Source organism: Rutilus rutilus (assembly GCF_951802725.1).
Source record: "Rutilus rutilus genome assembly, chromosome: 8".
Classification (NCBI taxonomy): domain Eukaryota; kingdom Metazoa; phylum Chordata; class Actinopteri; order Cypriniformes; family Leuciscidae; genus Rutilus; species Rutilus rutilus.
The window spans coordinates 37,996,770-38,017,857 of record NC_140222.1 but is presented as its reverse complement, the minus strand read 5'-3'; the positions used below and the strand labels follow the sequence as shown (position 1 = coordinate 38,017,857).

General features: G+C 38.1%; 1 protein-coding gene across 5 annotated transcripts in view; it reads left to right on the top strand.

Annotated features, from left to right (window-relative positions):
- The first annotated feature begins 811 nt into the window (after nucleotides 1-811).
- Nucleotides 812-21,088, top strand: part of pcbp4 (poly(rC) binding protein 4) — an 80,160-nt gene continuing 59,883 nt past the window's right edge. For all 5 annotated transcript variants that reach the window (XM_084415934.1, XM_084415932.1, XM_084415933.1 and 2 more), the window contains exon 1: nucleotides 812-950. The gene's annotated coding sequence lies outside the window, so the exon portion shown is untranslated. The remainder of the gene's footprint in view (nucleotides 951-21,088) is intronic.

The window sequence follows — 21,088 nt, the reverse complement described above, 5'->3', positions numbered from 1 at the left end:
GGCGCTGTTGAATCGAATATTTTCTAGTCAGGCACTGTCGAATAGAAATATTTTTCAGTCAGGCTCTGCGGAATAGAATATTTTTCAGTCAGGCGCTGTGGAACCTAATATTTTCCAGTCAGGCGCTGTCGAATCGAATATTTTCTAGTCAGGCACTGTCGAATAGAATATTGTTCAGTCAGGCTCTGCGGAATAGAATATTTTTCAGTCAGGCTATGCAGAATAGAATATTTTTCAGTCAGGCGCTGTGGAACCTAATATTTTCCAGTCAGGCGCTGTTGAATCGAATATTTTCTAGTCAGGCACTGTCGAATCGAATATTTTTCAGTCAGGCTCTGTGGAATAGAATATTTTTCAGTCAGGCGGTGTGGAACCTTATATTTTCCAGTCAGGCTCTGTCGAATCGAATATTTTCCAGTCAGGCGCTGTCGAATCGAAGATTTTCCAGTCAGGCTCTGCGGAATCGAAGATTTTTCAGTCAGGCTCTATGGAATAGAATAGGTTTCATTCAGGCACTGTTAGATGACTTCATAATAGCCTAACGTGAGCACTTGCGCGAATGATAGTCATGTCATGCTACTATTTCGAGAAAATGTTAGACTAATTTCTTATGAAATAACAGTTGGTTGAAAAGACGAAACCAACGCAGTGAGTTTTGCCCTCGGCATATGGTTGTGCATTGTTGTTCCTTTTAACCCTCATTTGTCTTTTTGTAATTGGATAGGATGGTCCTATCTCATTTAGCCCTCCCTCTCTCTCTCCCTCGCTCTCTCTCTTTCTCTCCCCTCTCTCTCTCTCTCTCTCTCTCTCTCTCTCTCTCTCTGACATCGGGGTTTTCACTCATACAGTAAGCGCCTGGCACTGACAATGTGGACATCAGCGGGGAATATATAGTGTTATCATCTGAATTCGCGTCGTGTTCCCAGCGCATTCAACTTCATTATTACCAGGTAAGACGGAATCATTATGTCAGACATCTTTTTATGTATCCATATGGTGTCTATAGCTCTCGGTAAATGCATCCCGATGTAAATCTGATCCGGACAGAAGTGAGAGATGGTTCGGACTCGCGCTGTTATCCCGTAGGAAACCGCTGCTGTTGTTATGGCAATAATAGCGGAGCGCGTTTGTTTCAGCAGCACTAGTAATACAAGTTGAACAACTAACCGATTGGAACGGTGAAGTTTACAGCTTTATGAACGTTCTATGGAATAATTTGAACTCGCAGCTTTCTGAACATAACATTCAAAAGCATAGCGAGCGATATATTGCGTCTGGTATATTGTGTAGAAGATTAGGGGACCCGAGTTGACTTGTGAATTTAGATTAGGTTAGTTAATCTGGTTAAGAAGAGCTAATTCAAATCTCCTCTACGCTTAAAATAAAGGTTCTTCATTATTTATAAAGGTTCTTTATTGGTTGGTATCAAGCAACGTTTTGGTTTTGGACTTGTTTAGATCATCATATTGGTTCCGTCATGATTTAATACAGGGCTAAAAAGTTATTTGTATCTTAATATGTGGCACCAGGCTTTGGTTCTACTGGAGCCTTTATAAACGTGTGTGGTTTGAATGAAGTGTTGGAGATACTAGGCTAATGGTGTCCGGATGCCAGGGTCTGGGTGATCACTCCTTCTGGACATCTGATTTGATTTTAGATGCTGTAATTGATTAGGTTGACCAGGAGCCGAACCCTCGCAATTAGTGCAAATACTAATTAGCTTGGGTCAGTGACTGAATGACTGAGCATCTTTGTAATTGAACTTATCTAGGAGTGTATCGACTGGTTGTGCTCCAGGAAATGCAGCAATCCTCTAATTTAGACTTGCAACAAATTTGCGTACAGAGTCAAACCTTTTTGTTTTTCCCCTCAATCTAAAGATGAACCAAACTATTGATTTAATTTATTTTGTGTGTACATAATACAGTCTTTATTCTTCTGTCATTCACGGTTATAGTATACTGTAAGAACAACTAGAGCTCTTATACTATCATAAACATATCAGCGCGAGTGATTGAATGACTTAGCATTATTGCTAAGTTATTGAAACCGTGTAGAGAATATATTGTATGTTTGGTCCACAAAATGCTGCTGTTTTCCAATAGGCCTAGATTGAATCTTTGTTTGGATTCAAATTAGTTTTTGTACCGTCATTGTCAAAATCAGAATTGAGTTTTTGTTCACTGTTTGAATAAATCTATCAATCAATCTGTCTCTATCTATCTATCTATCTATCTATCTATCTATCTATCTATCTATCTATCTATCTATCTATCTATCTATCTATCTATCTATCTATCTATCTATCAATCTGTCTCTATCTATCTATCTATCTATCAATCTGTCTCTATCTATCCATCCATCCATCCATCCATCCATCCATCCATCCATCCAATAGTTCTATTGTTCCTTCTATCTGTCTGTCCATCCACATTATATAATGTATTTCTAAATATTAAGGCACTTGTAGAATAATAGAGTTGATTAGTTATTTTAATTGTTCTCCATCATCTAGAAATTAAGTAAAAGCTTAACTGCACCAGCTGAACTTATGTAGAATAAAAAACCTCATTGTGTTCATGGCATTTTTGCTGCTAAACTGTTTGGCATGTGAGCAGCTAATTCCTGTTCTCTGAATCTCTGAATAGAGATCTTTGTTGCCGTTCTTTTGCCCCTCTGTACAAACTAGCTTTGAAGTTAACTTTGGATTTCAATAGGGTGTACTGAGACATGTTCGTAGCTCTGTCCTTATGAAGAACATTACCCTCTATCTATCTATCTATCTATCTATCTATCTATCTATCTATCTATCTATCTATCTATCTATCTATCTATCTACTTCAGAATTTCACAGTGTTGTAATTGTTTATGAAATTTACTAGCAATTTATGACTGAAAATTGTTTCTGCACCAGTTTTTGGCTCTTTATTGGCATTGATGGTTCCATGAAGAACCTTTAACATCCATGGAGCCCTTCAATTGCACAAACGGTTCTTTGTAGTGGAAGGTTCTTTAGATTATTATAATGTTCTTCACATTAGAAAAAACATGGTTCTTTTTAAGAACTGTTGACTGATACCCCTTTTCCACCAAAAAAAGAACTGGTTCAGAACTGGTGCTGGTTCAAAGTTGGTTCAACTTGCGAACCTTCTCAGAACCTGTTTGTTTTTCCACTGACTAGAGAGCCCAGCGAACGACTGTGTATGTTGCCATACGTCTTAACTTTCCCAGAAACGCTTGCGCCAACTTCAAGCATAACAATTACAATGGCGGACTACATCGTCTTTCTGCAAATGTTGCTCCTGGCATTGCGATCCTATATTGGGGTCAAAAGAAGATGTTTAGAACACATTTGTGCTGCTCGTCTGGATTACTATAGACGGAGGTTATGTTCCAGAAGAAGTTCGACAATAACCCCGCCCCCAGCCCCCGATGTAAGCATGACGTGGTAAAAGAACAGTTCTAGTCCAACAAAGAGTTGGTGCCGCTTTGGAACCAATTTTCCTGGCCGAGAACTGGTTCTTTGGCTGTCGAAACACAAAGAACTGGTTCCGAACCGGCACCAGCACTGCCTTGGTGGAAAAGGGGTATCAAGGTTCGTTGGGGAACCAATAAATGGTTCTTCTATGGCATCGCTGCGAAAACCCCATTTTTTTTAAGAGTGTACGAACTTTGAAATGTCTGTTACAAAATAAGTGGGGGTGACGTAATTGTTGCCATTAAATTTTTGACAAATCTGCACCAAAGCACATTAGTTTTGGCTCTTTGATTAAGTCCCTTGTCAACTCAATACCCCTCAAACTGATATTCCCTCAAAGCGAGTTTATAGGAAAACAAATTGCTTCTCTGGTTGAGGAAATGAGAGGAGGCAAAAAAGTGATGAATGACTTAAGAAGGAGAAAAAAAAAGAGGGTGAAGTGTAAACATCCTTCTAAAAAAAAAAAAAGAGATTTCTGAGACCTCCTCATTGAAGTTCACAATGTACGAGGCATCTAACGCACAATGGCATTACGGTCCCGCTTCAATTTGGCATGGCAGACAGGCGATTAACTGCAGTTTAATCTGCACGAGGCCTTATTCTCCTCAACATTCTGATCTACGACACTATTTTTAGCCCCACAAAACAACCCCGCTTCCCCAACCCCCTAAAAACACTGCAGGCGTCTGTGAGGAATCCAGCATTTAAGATAAGAGCACAGGCTCTGCATGAGGATGCTAAGTTTATCAGCGTGACATGCATGTGATTCATGCAAATTCTTCCATGTTTTTACTGTTTATTTGTTTCCAGTGGGTTTGAGATGGTTCAGCGCGTGACGCGTCACGAGGTCCTCGGGCGGTTGATCATACGTGGATTCTTTGTTTAAAAAAAAGATTGTGAGAAGATATCGACTGCTAGTGCAAGTACATTGGCGTCAACAAACCTGACTCTTGCCCTGCAATGTGACTTCTGACTGTTAAAACTATTACGCCTGGGACTTTTAGTTGAAGGCACAGAGTTTTGCCATTATTTGCTCAGCCTTGTGTCGCTACAAAACCCATATGATTATGACTTAAAGAAACTACAATAAAGTCATTTATTTTATAGTCAGCTATGACTAAATTAAATGATTCAACAAAGGAGTGACGTAAAAGAGAAGTAAAGCATTTGGTTTGGTAAAATTGCTAATTTAGAGAAATAGTCATCGATTTGAAAATCAGAGAGAAATTAAAGATCTTTGGGTTACTCTAATAAAAACTTCAAGTAGCATTGGAAACAGAAACAGTTTCCTCCATGATGATTTGTGGGAAATTAATCAATATTTTTGGGAGCTCGAAAAGACGCAGTCACTACTACGCTGTATAGATCACAGATAAGAGTTGCAAAATGTCTATTTTTATGTTCCACAGATTTTTTTTCAACCAAAAATACATCAACATCAGTTATCGACCAATATAAGAGATGTTTTTAATGTATTTCTTTCAGCCTATATTGCCTATATATTGGTCAATATTTGATATTTTATTGTATTTCGGCCTATTTCCGCCTAATTTTAAAACATCAATCATTTTTATCGAGCACTTATGTCGTATTATTAAAATAATATTTCTATTTATATTATGGTTTATTTATATATCTTATTTGCATTATGCAATATATTTTTAGAGAAAATAACATTACATTTTATATCAGCCATTTATCGATTATCGGCCATGACATACAAAGATTGACTAACTTCAGACTTCATGATCAGTATCAGTCAGAATTTTGGTGCATCCATATCTATCTATCTATCTATCTATCTATCTATCTATCTATCTATCTATCTATCTATCTATCTATCTATCTATCTATCTATCTATCTATCTATCTATCTATCTATCTATCTATCTATCTATCTATCTATCTATCTATCTATCGGTTTAACCATAGTAAGTTAATTAATTCAGTCATTCATTCATTCATTCATGACAGTCACTATGGAAAATATGGAAAAGAGCTGCATGAACATTCTTCAAACCTTCTCCTTTTGTGTTTCACTGAAAAAAATAACAGTATACAGGTTTGGAACGAAATGAGGATTCATTTTTGAGTGAACCAAGTAAAGAAAAAACAGCTTATTGACAGATTGATAGTGTAATAATGGCTTAATGTCTATCGTAAACAAATTCGATCTTTTGACTCTCGCGGAAAGAGACGAAACTTGCTGTCACAGTGTGTTTAGAGCTGAATCAGATACAATATTCCACCACACTATAGCACTTCCTCCAGCTAAATTTGTCAACTTACATGAGTATATTGTTCCTGTCTGGTACATTTATAGGTAATGCTATGAATTTTCTTTTTGACAGACAGGATTTGTCATACCGGTTTTCATCTTGTTGGTCCATTGATATCTATTTTTGACAATACAAAGGTTTATTTGATATTTTAGATCTTGCTGTGTGCACATGCACTGTGATTTAAAAAAATTGTTTTTTTTTAAATTGTGTTTTATACACAAAATGTTTTATATACAGCGGGGGAAATAAGTATTGAACACGTCATCATTTTTCTCAGTAAATATATTTCCAAAGGTGCTATTGACATGAAATTTTCACCAGATGTTGGTAACAACCCAAGTAAGCCATACATACAAAGAAACAAACAAAAATAAGTTCAGAAATGAAGTTATGTGTAATAATGTGAAATGACACAGGGAACAAGCATTGAACACATGAAGAAAGGGAGGAGTAAAAAGGCATTGAAAGCCAAGACAACTGCTGAAAACTTACAATAATTAAAAAGCAATCCAGCCCCCTGTCAGTGGAAATTAATAACAGCTGGTTCAGTCCCAAATGATGGCCTACAAAAAGGTCTCATTGCCAAGGTGTCACACAAGACACATCTCATGATGGGTAAAAGCAAAGAGCTGTCTCAAGACCTTCGCAACCTAATTGTTGCAAAACATAATGATGGCATTGGTTATAGGCGCCATTCTAAGCTTCTGAATGTTCCAGTGAGCACTTTTGGGGCCATAATACGGAAGTGGAAAGACAATAATTTCACCATAAATTTGCCTCGACCAGTGCTCCTCGCAAGATTTCTGATAGAGGAGTGAAAAGAATAATCAGAAGAGTTGTCCAAGAGCCAAGGATCACTTGTGGAGAGCTTCAAAAAGACCTGCAGATAGCAGGTACTGTTGTCTCAAAGAAAACAGTAAGTAATGCACTCCACCGCCATGGCCTGTATGCACACTCACCACTCAAGACTCCATTACTGAAAAAAAAGCATGTTGAAGCTCATTTAAGGTTTGCTGCACAACATTTGGAAAAGCCAGTGAAATACTGGGAGAATATAGTGTGGTCACATGAGAGCAAAATTGAACTGTTTGGATGCCATACACACCATATTTGGAGGAGAAATGGCAGTGCGTGCACATTACCCTAAAAACACCATACAACTTGGTGTTGGCTCTTGGACAACTCTTGGAGTAAGAAAATACTTTTTCAATCATTGCACTTGCCTCTATTTGTTAAATTTACCACCAATTTCTAAAAGTAAATCCTACACCATTTTTTCCTGTGTGGTGTCATTTTAAGCCTGTTAGCCTTCCAATTCTTTATGTACAACTAAAGATTGCGTGATCCTAGCTTACACAAATATATTCTAAGAATGTTTTACTAAGGTTGCCATTAAGTTATGAAAATGTTATTTCTGAATGTTCCCCAAATGTTCAAAACCTCCAGTTTGTTTTGTTTTGAATATCTTTTTCTTCGTTAGACGAATGTTAAGGGAACAGTCCATTTTATAATTTTGCAAACATTATGAGAACGTTACTTTTGAATGTTGTCTGAACGTTAGTGACGTTTAAAAAAAAAGTTAGAGAACAAGGTCCATTAAAACATTTCAGAAAAAAAAAACGTTCCAAGAACAATGTAGTGCTGTTAAATCGATTAATCGCGATTAATCGTATCTAATATAAAACTTTGTAAATATATATTATGCACTGTATATGTATATATACAGTGTGTGTGTGTGTGTGTGTATATATATATATATATATATATATATATATACTGTAAAAATATATATTTACAAACATTTATGTTAGATGCGATTAATCGTGATTAATCGATTAATCGTTTAAATAATGTTTTGAGAACATTATTAAAGACCACATAACTTTGAACGAACTTTCTATTAACGTTACTTGAAGAACTTTGAGAGAACGGTAGCTAAAGTTCACTGTTCCCTGTTAGCTGGAATGGTTTCAGGAAAAAAAAAAGGGTTGACAATAATGAAAATATAATGGACATTAATTTCAAACCCATACCATATCTCACTCTTTTGTCAACGTACATTGTCAAGGTTGTTGCTTTTGTCTAGAGACTGTATCTAAACTTAAAAGGTTCTCCGTTGTGCATGCAGTTTGACACTCATATGCTTCAGTCGAAGTTTTCTCCCATCAATGTCACAACACCACCCCCCCCCTTTCTCGCCCACTGTCAATGTTGTGCTTCCAACTTTTTCAGAGCGTCTTTGATATATTTCTTTGGAAGTGAGGTGTTGCAATTTAGAGCTCTGAGAATTTTTAGATCAAGACGTACAAGACGTATCTCTCCAATTCCCATCGGTATCAAAGCCAGCTGGCAAGGTTGCAATCAAAAAGCTGAAAATGACTTTCAGAAAACGCGACGGTTTTGACCTGCTCACGAAAAGTGAAGGAACGTTGTCGGTTTGATAAAAGAACGCAGAGCTATTTGATATTTGTGGTTTACTGCCGTTGATAACGACTGTTAGAGTTAGCGAGGATTGTGTAATTGTTCAGTCAGTTTATACAGGCCTCTTCTGAATAATTTCCAACAGAACGCTTCTTTCATAGAGAGAGAATACATTTGTTTCACGTGTTCTAGCAGGCAGAATGGTAAAAACGCAGCCCACTCCTCCGAACAAGCTTCCCCTTATTTTCCTGCTTTCTGAGAGATTGAGGTCATTGTTAATTGAAACACAGACACATGTTAATTAGTGCGAGATATTTTTCCCCTGAATCTCTCCAACTAACGATGTCCTTCAATTAATTACCGGCTTCTTGTCTCTGCTGCAAGCTAGTGCAAGTCAAGAGAAAAATAAATTAAAGGAATGGTTCAGCCACAAATGAACATTCGCTCGTGTCGTTTCCCAAATGACTTTATTTGTTCCGTGGAGCACAAAAGAAGATGTTTAGCAGAATGTTCATGCTGCTCTTTTCCATATAATCAGAGCATTGGCCACATAATGTCACATAAGGTTTATTTGTACTTCTGCATATTCAAACCCATTTGGTGTCGTTGATATCAAACCTTAATTCATTCGTAGTTAATTCAAATAATAATAACTGTGGTCTATTCCTCAGCTTACTCAAAGTCATATGAACTACTGTTATGACACTTGTATGGCCCTTTTTCTCATTTTTCAGACTGATCTCATGAAATGGCGTATGTATGACACGCCAATTCGTATTTCCATTTTTGGCGTGCTATCAACACGCATTATCAACGCCGTTGACTTAACGTTACATTACTGTATATATAAATATATATGACCTACCCCAACCCCGTCCCTAAACCTACCCGTCACTGGGGTTAATGCCATTTATGAGTCTTCCCCTATACCATCCTAGGAAAAAAAATATTGCTCACCAGATGTAGATATAAATTTTGCTCCGTTTCGCTCGGACATTTAATGGCGTACATATACACGCGACATCACTCTGACATTTAACGGCGTAGACATACACGCGGAAGATGACGGTTCGTTTCGGCGTGGACATACACGCGGATAGCTCAAAATGCGTATAGATAACACGCCACTTGACTTGAAAGTGGTGTGTATGTTTACGCAAAGTCATGATGTTATGTTGCATTTTTGCAGTAGTGTTGTTATTGTAAACTAAAATTAAAACGATAAAGAATCGTTTTTGTGAAAATAATGCCGAAACAATGTATAAATATTATGTGAAAAACGTTTTTTTTTTTAAACTTTGAAATTGACAAAAAAACCCACATAAAATTTTTATAAAAACTGATAATACAAAAATAAAAGTTAATAGTATATTATATATTGTACTATAATAGTATATAAATAATGCTAAAAAACACTTTTGGAATTCGTCAGACATGGCCACTATTTATGGATAAGAGCAGCCTGAACATTCTACTAAACATCTCCTTTTGCTTTCCATAGTGAAACATAGTTATTATTTTATATTAGGGATGCACAAACCGATAAGCTGATCATTTACATCAAAGTTCGTTTACAAACTTTACTCATTTGGTTTTCATATTACGAACAATAACTGTTAAATACCGATATTCTATTCTAATTTGTCTTAATAATAAATAAAAACAAATCAGTTAAAATCAGTTGTTTTAATGTGAATTTAGGCAATGTGTACATTATGAAAAAAATATATAATTTTAAGATTTGCTAAAGATTACATTATTAATTATATTTAAGTGTAATGAATATAAGGTTATTGCATTTATTAGTCTAAACTGATATTTGTGCATGACTTATTTATTATACAAGTTAAAATGTACTTATTTTATAGTCAATTAAATGCCTTAATAAGAGTGTAAAATAAATGATTTAGATGAATTGTTAGTTTGACACTGGCATCAATTTAAACGTAGGCTTGAGAGAAATCTAAATAAAAGCTCTCTAGGATACTCAAATAAAGCTTAAGTAATTAATTTCAGACCAGGAGGATTTTCCTGACGCCTAACGATTTTTTCCATGGTGATTTTTGGGATATAATCAATCTGACATGTGTATCAAACACCTGTTTTCCCCAAACAGAGTGGCTGCCACCTTCCATTTTAATCAGCCACAGGAAAACTGCCATGGTGTGCTTGACTATCCGCCCCAGAAAACCAAACACGGATCCATCGCCGCTCCGCAGAGAGATCCCCCCCAAGCGATATTTATGAGACGCACTATCCACCTCCTACAGGCACAAATGATGTCCTTTCCGGAAAGGCACGCGTGTACCTGAGCGTTGTGGGCGCCTTGCCATGACATGTTGCCTTTACATTAAGAGGAAAGCTCTAGTACAATGCTATTTTCTAAAGTAGTACTTAAGAGGAGGGGAGGGACCTCTGGAGTTTCCGCCACTGGTTGGGAGTCTCGATAGTGGGAAAGAGGGGTGGAAAAAAGAGTGTTCATTTGAAAGCACTCTGTATCCTCAGAGGGACGGCTAACCGCATAGGGAAGAGTTGAAATCCTCCATTAGACTGAAAGGTTACAGGCTAATAACTGACTGTGGAAATAGGATAGGAGAACGAACGCTTTTTGGCATTCGGGCTAAGTGAAAATTGTGTCTTGCAAACATGAGCATATAGCGGAAGGTCTTGCCTGTAATAGCAGGATGTTGGTGGACGTCAATTCAAAATTGACCTTATTTATTAATGTGCTCCTGGAATCGTTGTGATTTATTTTCGAGCATCTTATTCCAAAAAGAAAAAATAATGATCTTTGCAACATTTCATCAGCATTGTCTCTAAAATAACTAGGTCTAGATTATTTTTCAGGACCATAACATTTATTATATAAATGTTTCAGTACTGTCAAATCGATTAATCGCGATTAATCGCATCTAACATAAAAGTTTGTGTGTGTGTGTGTGTGTGTGTGTGTGTATATATATATATATATATATATATTTATATATATATGTGTGTATATATGTATGTGTGTGTGTGTGTGTGTACACATACATTATTATATATTTACGAACTTTTATGTTAGATGCGATTAATCGATTTGACAGCACTAATTTATTGATTATGATATTACATTTGAAATACAAAATATTTCTAAAGAAGAATTTTTAGAATTGTATAAGGTGAAATCTTCACAAGCACTCAAGAGTTCTGCATTTCAGTTTTAGATGAAACTCACAGCTGTCTGATGACACAGGGGAACTGGTTATTAATATACTATTTCCGTACGGCTATGATTCATTACTGTAGCATTTTTTTTTTTCTTTTGTTCACAAATAATTGTTGTCAATCTGTTAACCAACCGCAGTCAGTAATATACTATAATAATATATTAATATTGTTAATAAATCTAAACATATTATACAAATATATTTATAATACATACAGTGCTATGCATAAGTGAATACACCCATGCTAAAGTTGACTAAAAAGAGAAATAAAAAATCATATTTTGGAAATTGAACTTAATGCCTTAATTTAAAAAATTAGGAAAAATTCAACCTTTAAGGACACCAATTTTCTTTGTGAATGAATAATGTATCGTAAATAAATAAATGTTCTTCCTTAAAATACATGGTGCATAAGTGAGTACACCCCTATGTTAAATTCCCATAGAGGCAGGCAGATTTTTATTTTTAAGTATTTAAAAAAAAAAAAAAATTAGGATACTATGCATCCTGATAAAGTTCCCTTGGCCTTTGGAATTAAAATAGCCCCACATCATCACATAGCCTTCACCATACCTAGAGATTGGCATGATTTTATTTCAGTTAGCCTAAAAGCTAGTTTGATTTGCATTGAGAGATGATCTTATGGAAAGTACCCCATGCCAATCTCTAGGTATGGTGAAGGCTATGTGATGATGTGGGGCTATTTTAATTCCAAAGGCCAAGGGAACTTTATCAGGATGCATAGTATCCTAATTTTTTTTTTTTTTAAATACTTAAAAATAAAAATCTGCCTGCCTCTATGGGAATTTAACATAGGGGTGTACTCACTTATGCACCATGTATTTTAAGGAAGAACATTTATTTATTTACGATACATTATTCATTCACAAAGAAAATTGGTGTCCTTAAAGGTTGGATTTTTCCTAATTTTTTAAATTAAGGCATTAAGTTCAATTTCCAAAATATGATTTTTTATTCCTCTTTTTAGTCAATTTTAGCATGGGTGTATTCACTTATGCATTGCACTGTATATAATATAATTAACATTAATATAATTTAATCCATTATTATATTATGCAAATATAATTTTTGCATCACTGGTAATATGGCCATTATGTAGTATCAAATGAAGGCATGGTATTGCTGACAAACACATAAGACTCTATTTTTAAATGGATGGTTTTGCCAACATTGAAAATACTTCTATCATTGAGGAACATGGTCACAATGAGCTGTTTTTGTATGGAAAATGCCACGTACTTTTTCTAAATTCTGCCCTTGTGCTGACAGGAACAAATAGACGCCTATTGGTTTGGAATGACATGAATGTGAATAAAGTGACATTCATTTTTGGGCAGTCTACTCAATATAATATGCAGACCTCTTGTTCGATTGTCCAATGCAAATGTGAATGACAGGTCGAATTACACCGCAGTCGAGCAGCCATGGAAGAAGCGCTTCCGCGTAATCGAGTCGTACAAGAGCATGCTCCACTAATTCACATCTAATGCGCAATTTTTTTAGTACAATCTAGGTCAAATAGTATGTCCCATCGAGAGAAAGAAAACTTCCAGCCTGCCTTTTATTTTAAATGAGTCACCCCCCACCCCCCCACACCATGCATTATTCGGCTTCTCCCGCTCAAGCATGGGTGCACAATTATGTCAAGCAATGCCTTGGCTTGAACAAGCGCCTGAATGGTTCGCTTGGTCGTAAAGAAGATCGCAGAAGCACTCAACTGCTTTATTATTTAAAACCCATCATCTGCTCATTTCCGAGACTTGAGCTCTACCGCATCTCCTGAGTTTAGATGAGGTGAATTTGTTTGTGTAATCCCTGTCGACCTCCATCGGTATAGTCGACAGGGAATCTAGATGACCGTGTCCTGTGAATGCAACCAATCCTGGGAAATTGTCACCTTTCTCATCTCTCATGTAGGGAAGCCTAGGTGGTTTTGAAAAAAGTTTTTTTCTCTCACAAGCTGAGAGAATGCATCGTGAATGAGGTCAAACTGATATGCCAAACAGAGGAAGAGAAAGACGTTGCTTGACAACTTCGCTTGATTATGTTGAAGGGATATGTAAAGTGAAAAGATCTGTGAGCAGTGAGAACTGGAAAGCCTTTTGATGGAATTTTAATGGTATCATGTTGAAAAAAAATCATAGTTATATTATTGTGTTCTTTGAAGATAACCATGTTATTCACATGGCGACCTAATGTGTGATAAAAAAGTACTTTTTGGACATTTACCATATTACCATGTAATACCATAACTATGCCATTGTACTTCCAGAGTACTTTTATAAGGGATGGTACTCCAAAGTATTGCCATGGTACAAAGATTATGGGATTACCATGCTAACATGTTCAAAAAACATGGTAATACCTTGGTATCTTTTGTATATTTCCTGACTTAAAGAGTTTGATTATACGAATAGGCCTATACCAAGTCCCCCTGTGGTGACATCAAGCTTTTAATGTTGTTTCTATGTCTATGTGGTGTTTTTAATATGCTTCAAGACAAACCATGTGCAAATTCATAAGTCAACACCATTGCTGAGTATTTTTTCCTTAAAACTGCAGTGAACCAAAGACAGTCTCTAAAACACGGTTTGAAATCGCTGGTGTTTCTGATGTCACAAACCACCTTATCTAAAATCAGGTCAACGTGTGACCGTCAACGAGTGGATCTCTGAGCTGAAGTGAGTGAGTGGAGGCGGGGCTAATTTGCATATTCATAGAACCGCGTTTACTAAATGAGGCAAGAGTTACATTCATTATAAGGCATGATGAATGTTCAAGGAAAGACGTTTAAATATGTCATTTTGGTGATTAAAGATTAGTTTTAAGGGATAAAATGATTGACCACAGGGGGACTTTAATTGGTGCTATGAACATGACAGATACCTCAAATCTGTGATCGTTTTTCTAAACGACTGGACTTTGGGTTTTTCCTCTGGCAGACAAAAAAGCAGAGGAAAAACCCTTAAGATTTCCATTGAAGGAAGGCCTCGAGCCATATCTGGGGTCATATTTGGGGTGCGCCTTTGAATTGCACCAGTAAGCATCTACCACCAACCAACCAGAATACCTTAGCAACAGTGGAGCAATCATCCAGAATGCACTTTGGCAGCGAGCTTTGCACAGAAAATGCAACCATTTTTGTTAGTCTAACAGCACAGTTTATTTATTCTCCTTTATCTTTGTGTGTTTTGCCCAACAACAACTGTCTTGCGTCTCTCCAGAAAGCAAGAAAAATACGCCCTTGTTTGTGAAACAGTTTCCCCTAAGTCAAATAAATAACAATGGCGAAGGAGCTGCCATAATGGAAGCTCACATGTCATGAGGAATGCTCCTAAGGCGGCGCGAGAGGGGGTTGTTATGCTGTGTGGGCGCATGCATGCACGTCTTTATCCTCGAACACGTCAGAATGATTCATACGATGACAGAGCAGCCACTGTGCTGGCCCCGCCATCGCTTCCCGCTCACAAGTGGCTGCTTTGTGTCTTCGTCAACCTCGGTACAGAGATGGCAGGACATGACGAGCAGGACCCATTCAGCGAGAGATGCCCGCTCTCTCTGGATCTGACCGGTCCAAGACCGTCGAGGAGGAGAAGGAGCGAGGTTAGGCAGCAACGGGGAGTCTTGCCAAGTCGGCAGGCAGCATCCATTCCCATCCTGAATTTAATATCCTAATGCACTCTTGGAATCGCAGATCTAATAAGATGGAGAGGGAGGGAGGGAGAGAAAGAGGGTGGCCCTTTTCAATAATGAAAACCGGGCAGAAATCTCTCAAGCAGCGAGAGGGGGAGAGTGAAAGAGGCCTACCATAAATTACCGAGTCAGGATGTGACACACACGTCTCCAAAAGCTCTTGGAAATGCCAATATCTGGACTTATTTGCAGTGCAAAGATGCGGCAGTAGCAATCCTGAGCAGTGAAACGGCTTTGCAGGGTGGAAAATTCAAGACTGAAGCATTGCTGACTGTGATCCCCGATCCAGCCAGTGTAAAAGAAACAGCCGACTGCTCAACTATATCTCCCTCTCCATCACCCTTTCTTTAGTCCTATCTTTTCGTAGAGTTCATGGTTTCGATTATTGCTGCACAGCACACATTTGTCCTTTTAGAAACATATTTAGAAACAGGATTGTAGCCGAGACCAGCTCATTCGAGTCCAGATTGAGACCTGAGTAGGGTGTGTCAGAGTAAAGACTAAAGGCCCGTTCAACACCAAGAACGATAACTATATTAGCGCCCACACCAGCGGACGATGACGTTCTGATTATTCTAAGCGCGTGCTTGTCTGTCACTTTAAATGCCCAAGCTCGTTACAGCAGGATGGATTCTGATTGGCTGCCAACGTTTTTATTGTTCATCATCTGGATAAAATTGTTCTGAAAGTGATTCCAACGATATTGTTTCTCTGTGCCAATATCGTCATAGCTGTGGTGTGAACTCTTTTTAATATTGAGAACCATTTTTAAAACTATATCTTTTATCGTTATTCTTATAGTTATCGTCCTTGGTGTGAACGGGCCTTAAGAGTAGAAGAGGGTCGAGTCCGATTCGAGAAAGGACCTGAAGAGGGTTGAGTTAAAGTCGAGACTGAGACTTGAATACGGTCAAGTCTGAGTCGATATTGAGACCAGAAGAGGGTCAAGTTGAGTATAGACAGAGACTAGAAGAGGGTCAAGTCTGAGTATAGACAGAGACTAGAAGAGGGTCAAGTCTGAGTATAGACAGAGACTAGAAGAGGGTCAAGTCTGAGTCGATATTGAGACCAGAAGAGGGTCAAGTTGAGTATAGACAGAGACTAGAAGAGGGTCAAGTCTGAGTATAGACAGAGACTAGAAGAGGGTCAAGTCTGAGTATAGACAGAGACCAGAAGAGGGTCAAGTCCGAGTTGACATGAGACCTGAAGAGGTTTGGGTCCGAGTCAAATATTTCTGAGTCTATGATATGAGTCCATTAGTCCAGTCTCGAGTACTACAATACTGATTTTGAAGACCATCAGAATTTCTTTATGTTTCGAGGAAAAACGGATAAAAAACAACAACAACTCAACCCTACAGGACAAGGAGTTTGTAGAATGGATAATATTGATGTCCATGATCAAATGCCCTCTAAAATTTGATTGCCCCTCCCCTTAATATCACTTGTCACAACTAGCATTAGCAGTTAGCAATCATGTATGACCGTGGCATAAACTAAACTTCAGGAGTCATGTTATTCCATCTGTAGGAAAGAAAAATCACCTCTTTTATATCGCAATTGTTTCTTTTAGATGACAGAGCTATTAAATGGAGAGCTAATTAACTTTCTTCTGTGGAACACAAAAGAAGATATTTTGAAACATGTCTCTGCTTGTCAGTACAGTAAAAGTCCAGTGTTGTTTTGGACACCATTGATTTCCATTGTTTGGAGAGAAACAATGTTCCACAGAAAAAAGTCATACAGGTTTGGAATGACATTAGGGTGAGTAAATGATGTATTAAGACTTTAAAGCTATAAAAGAACAACCTTTGATCAATAAAATATTTATTCTGCTTATTGCGCTCATTCTCTCTCTCCCGATCACCTCCTTGTTTTCTCTTGAATATACATGTCTGCGCTAGTAATTACTGCACAGATCTCTCTGTTATGTAGCGCAGAGGATGTGGTGTCAGTATGAATTAGGAATGAGACAGCCCTGCAGCTGACGTCTGCACTCGTTTTGAAGATATAATCATCCACCCTCGTGGCTCCACCAGCATTTGTTTCCATCCCCACCTACTCTTTACGCTAAAATACAAGCTAATCGCTATTATTAGCTCGCTCGGTTTCTGCAAAATAAATCGATTAGGCTGACCTGGTTGATTTGAGGTTTATAAACGGGATGGGGTTTAGTGTCTCCCATGCTGGTGGGATGATGGGATGCTTGTGGCACTCCGGCTTAGTTTTAGCAGCAGGCATCTAGTCGTTCCAGGATCAAGGCCGTACCCTGCGCAGTCCTCGGAAATAGTCTAATTCTCTTTTCTAATTCTCAGAAATAGTCTAAATCCCACTACCAGTCCGACACAAGCGCGTGATCCAGTGGACAGAACGAGACAGTTACCGGTATATCCCCATTTCGCCCGTTGTCTTTAGCTTTGTCTCATTATCCCAAAATAAAAACGTTAGGCAAATAACTTCATATTCGACGTTATGTTTGTGACTCGAAAAAACGCTGCTAAAACACAAACAGCTTGCAATGATTTAACGTATATGATCACAACCTTTCCAGGACTTTTGAAAAGCTTTGTTTACAATGTAATTGTGCTAATGGGGCATTCTTGTCTCTTTAGTAAACACTTACTTTTAAAGAAATATGTGGCAAAAGCATGCCAGCTAGGCGATGTGAATGCATGCGTTTTCATGCAGCATCGATTACTTTGTGAGAGGCGAACAATGCAACTCTGGGTAAAGGAGCTGGCACGCTTGCATTTGAGCATGCACTTTTATTTTTATACACTATTCGCTCCAGTGTTTGTGTTCCTCTGCGGCATGCAGCATTTTTTTTTTTTACCTCGGCACTGAGCTGCTTATCATTCTAGAGGCTGGTTACCTCTCGCTGGCTTTGATCAAACCCTGTTTCTAGACACCCCTCCGCTCCGCCTTTACTCGGCTTGCCATGAAAGAACCTGACGCCCATTACCTCTGCATCTATCCCAGAAATCCTCTCTGCAATTTCCTTATGGCCTATGGGGGGGTTTGATGGAATGTCATAGGTTGTTAAGAGTGGGTGAGAAGTGCCAAGCTCTCAGAGGTTCCCCCGGCCCGGTCCTGACGCCCCACACTAAGCCGTTTGTTGCTGGCGTGACAGTCGCAACCGCTAACCGTTGCTAAAAGTGGCCTGCTTTTCCTAGCACTGGCTAATCTCACTTTGTTTCGCCAAGCTCCTAGTTTCCACAAAGCCAGCACTTAAATAACAGCGCTGGCTTTTAAGAGCCGGCCCAGGCCGAGGTGGAGGGAATTACGGGGGTGAGAGCGGCGCACGGTTCATCGCTGCAGATAAATCGACGACATTCAGTCGCGACACGCTGCTAAACCTATTTATGCACTTATAATGCAAGACGGGATCTTAATCATTCAACGCTAGAGTGTTTTTGTTTGTGGCTAGGGTTTTTTTCTTCTTTCTGTCTGCCGAGTGCCTAAAATATTTAACAAGGCTTGTTCTATTTTTGGATGGAAGCTCATTCTCCCCCACTGTGCGCGTTCCTTTGCTTTTTCTCTTTTCTAACCATGATACGACGACTTCTGAAATTCAGTTGGATGCAGTTTTTAGCTTTGCCAAGAACCAGCAGTGAGTAGGGCTTCGTGTTATGATGGTATTTACCTGCTGACGGTTGAAATGTGTTACTGGGTAGAGATTCAGCTATACCATTTATTCCACAGTATTGCAGTGATGCTACTCTAAAACTCTTCAGTTCAAGATGAAAACAAAAAAATAAAACCCTATAAATAGTAATAATAATAACAATAATTGTTTATTATAATTATTATGATCTAAAAATGCATAAAAATACAAATAAAATGTGTTGTTTTATTTGTATTTAAAAAAAAATAAATAATGTTTTTTCTCAGTTTCTTACTCAAATTTCTTGTACTAAATTCTTTTCCATTTATTTGATTCATTTTTTGGTCTTACCACCAGTATATGGAGGCCAAAACAAGTTGTTTTTCGCAACGACTGGATCTTTGAAGATATTCTGCATGCAAATTGAATAAGTTGGCAGGTGTCACCATTCACTGAGGACACGTAGCCTATCAGCGTGCATGTTAATCACTTTCATTGCATCCTAGATCTGTCTATTTTCACCTTTTTTTCCTTCCTCCCCTCCTCTCCCTGCTGTGCATCTGTCCATCACAATGACAGACGGATGGGATGCTCCCTGAAAAAAAAACAAAAAAAACATGGAAATCTGCTGTTGTGACAGAGAGAAAGACCAAAGTCCTGTATTTATAGATGAATCTTAGCTAGAAATGGCTAATCTAAGAGCAGATTCTGTTCGTAATGCTCTTAGCGTTTGCGCCCCGACCAATCAGAACTCATCCTAATACAGTTTGTGTCCTGCTGTATGATTTCCCACAGGCTCGCTGTCAGTTGTCCACATGGGGTTTAATGTGAAGTCATTACTTCTCAAAGGAGTTTTGACGGATGTCATGAGACGTATGACTAATAATTGAAAGGTTTGAAGTGTCATTCTCAGTATCAATGATAAATGTTAAGCACTTACTTAACATTTGATTGGCGGTTGGCGACACCAACACACCAGCCAGAACCCCAAATATGCTTCACTAATATTCAGAACTGATATAAGATTGTTGTATTCTTTCTTGTCTCGGCTAATTATCTTCTCTGCACGTCTTAAAGCGGGTCCTACAAACCAATCCTCTTGGTTGCATATCACCTCAAGCGTGACCACCAAACAAGCTGTCTGGGATTAGACTCAAAGGTCATATGTCCCAGTAAGTGTGCCATTTATGGGGAGATGAAAGCAAGCGGTTTGAGGAATAGCTTTGAATACCTGCCATGACATGTGCCTCTCGAATGAAGAGCAGCATGCGGGATTTTTCCTCGTGTTTCAAGCACACAAGTGGCTTCAAATGAGGTTTTTCCACACATGGCTTCCCAGAGCCAAACACAAAAGACCTTGTTGAAGCTGTGAGATGGTTTCTCATTAGAGAGCTGGCTGCTTTTTTTATCCAGTTCTCTGACTTTAGAACTAGTGCTAAGATGTTGTACATTTTAAGATTTGGTTTTCGGATTACCGCCATGATAGATTATACAACTGGCGGTCGAGACATTTTAGATAGAAATTGTAATCTAGATTACTCAGTTTAGGTAATGTATTCGGACTACTTTTGGATTACTTTTAGATTACTTTTGACCTAACTCTAGTAAATATTTTAGGGCAAAGGGGTTTGTCTGACAAACAAAAAGTTTGGGAATCCCTGCATTACATGAACACACAATAATAAACATGAAAATCAAAAATTATGAATAATTTACTGCCATTGTGTGAATAATATGTAATCATGTAACTGTAAAAGTGACTGTAATCTGATTATGACCATTTTAAAACTTAATATAATCCAATTGCAAGTACTACATTTTTGTAATCTGATTAAGTAATCCAGATTACATGTAATCAGTTACTACCCAGCACTGGTTAAAACATTGTTTTGCAGTAAGGAACCCATTAATTGGAGTATTTTGGCTCTGTCATTTCTAAAGACAGAGGCTCATGAGATAGATGTGGGTTAAAGTAACTTATGGGACAGGAACTGAAGGTCACAGCCCAGACTGGCAGGTCTCGTTGGAATCATGCATCAATTATTTTTATTTCTTGTTTTTTCCTGACACTGTGAGTTGCCAATTTGGGTGCCCGTTTTAGAGCGCTGGCATTCCGGGCAAGGTAAGCGCCCACATTTAACCACCGGTTCTGCTGTTTTATTGGTGTGGCTTCACTCCAGCATAAATGAATAGGTGTTGCAATGCATAGCTCTGTCTCTGCTCTGCGCTATGTGTAAATTTGTGTTTAAAGAGTGTTGAGAGGAGGAGTGACCATAACCGAGTAAATATACACGGTTCAATTAAATTTATGCTAAAAATGTATAACCTTGGTACAAATTTATACCCAAGTGAAATGGAATAAGTTTGTTTTTCTCTATTTA